The 2,224-nt window shown below is 41.3% G+C and overlaps 1 pseudogene; it reads right to left on the minus strand.

Annotated features, from left to right (window-relative positions):
* Positions 1 to 834: 834 nt before the first annotated feature.
* Positions 835 to 1,347, minus strand: LOC149237273 (putative methyltransferase At1g29790 pseudogene; annotated as a pseudogene).
* Positions 1,348 to 2,224: the final 877 nt, after the last annotated feature.

Here is a 2,224-nt window from a genome sequence, read left to right on the forward strand (position 1 = left end):
GGCCAAGAAGCCTATCTCACATAAAGCACTGCTATATACTATCATGCTCTGTGAATTTGGCCGACCAATATAGGTCATTGGAGTTGTGATTTCTTGATCTCCGAGCTATAAAAGAAGAAAGGTGGTGGACTTGTCATTCCACATATTTGTAAGGAAGCGGAGAATCTTTTAAAGGACATTTCTGAGGCCCTTCATAATTTAAGGAAGTCGAGATTTTGTATGCATATATTTCCAAGCCTTGAAAAGACAATCAGTGGGCATCCTATGCCATCTATATTAGTAAAATCAAGGAACCCTATTTTGTGTATTGAAGAAGAGGCCAAGTCCTTATCACTGATACAAAGAGTTTGGACACAGTACACAAATTCTACATTTCACAGCGATAAAAATAACGTGATTTTACTGTATACCGTATCTGCTTGTTATTCCATTCGTAATTCAATCTCGATGAATTCCAGTTAATTTGCAGTTTCACCATTGCAGTCAAAACCTACTAAACATGGCCATTGAATTTCAGCCCTTGACCATTACAGACGAACCATCCACATTGTTTCAAAAATTAATGAAAACCACGACACGGTAGAAAATCCAGAAATTCAAATTGCAGATCTGTTTTATATATTAATATGAATATGAAAATCTTGGAGCCCTAAATCAAACCCAGATACATGAACCATACACTGAAAGTGGCAAATATCTTAAAGACAGGCAAGGGCATCATATATATTCCCATAATTGAAAATTAAAATACATTACGGAGAGAAATGTTTATTTGTTTTAAGTTAAGGGACCTTAAGCCCATGAAACTTAAAACTGCATCTACAAGTAGCCTGCTCACTGCCTCTTAAGTGGCTTCTCCAAGAGAGCAGATATATACATTTCTTTGAGCTCGGGCCCTCTATCCAACTTAGGGGCAACAGACCATTTCAGCTTCTTATACCCTAGCTGCTCAATCATGGACACATAGATCTTCAGCTGATCCTTTGTGCAGAAAAAATGATCTAGCCAGAACAGGCCTCCAGGCCTCAGAATCCTGTAGATATCATAGAGTACAAATTCGAGCAGCTGTGTGGGAATCCAATTGCTCAAAACATGCATAGAATGAACAATGTCCAAAGTATTTTCAAAGAATGGCAGCCTGTGTGTTATAGTGATATACATGGGAATAACCCCTATGGAGGCAATGAAACTGTTGAAGGGCCTGTTCAAGTTCATGAAAGTCATAATAATTGTTACATTCTGCTCCCTCATTCTCATGGCGAAAGTTCTTGTTCCTCCTCCGATGTCCAACCCAATTCGAATTGTCTTCTTCTTCAGATTCAAGACCTCGTCGACAGAGTAATCCATGGAGCCACCGCCATTAGGGTGGGACAGACTACAGGAAGAACGCAATCCTGGTGGACTGCTTAATATCCAATACGCATCATCACCTAGCCTCACCCCTTTGAGACTCTTACCTTCAGATAGAACACACTACAGCAAGAATGTAACCCTGGGGGACTGCCTAGGATTCAGTATCCACCATCACCCAGCCTCTTACCTTCGAGATTTAGTAGACACGCCTGAACTTCTCAAAATACATTATACCCCGTCTCCCAGCCTCGTGCCTTTGATATTTCGTGCCATTTGGGTAGGGTCCATTACAGTAAGAATGTAATATGGGTGGACTGCATAGTATCCAATATGCGTCGTTACCCCAATCTCATCCCCTTTGAGATTCCTGCCATGAGGATAGGGCATAATGCAGTAAGAATGGAATCCTCGTGGACAGTTTATTTTTAAAAAGTAGACACACCCACTACTCAAAATGAATATGCACCATTTCCCATCCTCATTCCTTTGAGACTTCCTGCCGTTAGGGATCAGGACAGGGCACACTACATTATGAACTGAATACTGATGGAATGCTTAGTGTCTGACATGCACCATCGCACAGTCTCATCCCTTTGAAACTCCTACCATTAGTTTAGGGCAGACTACAACAAGAAAGGAATTCAAGAGGACTGCCTAGTATCTAATATGCACCATCACACATCCTCTGCCCTTTGAGACTCCTGCCATTTGGGTAGGTCACAATGGACACAACAGTGAAAAATGAAATCCTGGTGGACTGCTTAATATTAGAAAACGGACACACTTGCACTTCTCAAAATCCAAAATGCATGATCGCTGGCCTCATCCCTTTGAGGGTTACTGCCATTAGGGTAGGGCACACTACAGTAAG

This window comes from Pinus tabuliformis, chromosome 8 (genome assembly GCF_031772625.1).
Source record: "Pinus tabuliformis cultivar Carrire ecotype Pingquan chromosome 8, CPIR1, whole genome shotgun sequence".
NCBI lineage: Eukaryota > Viridiplantae > Streptophyta > Pinopsida > Pinales > Pinaceae > Pinus > Pinus tabuliformis.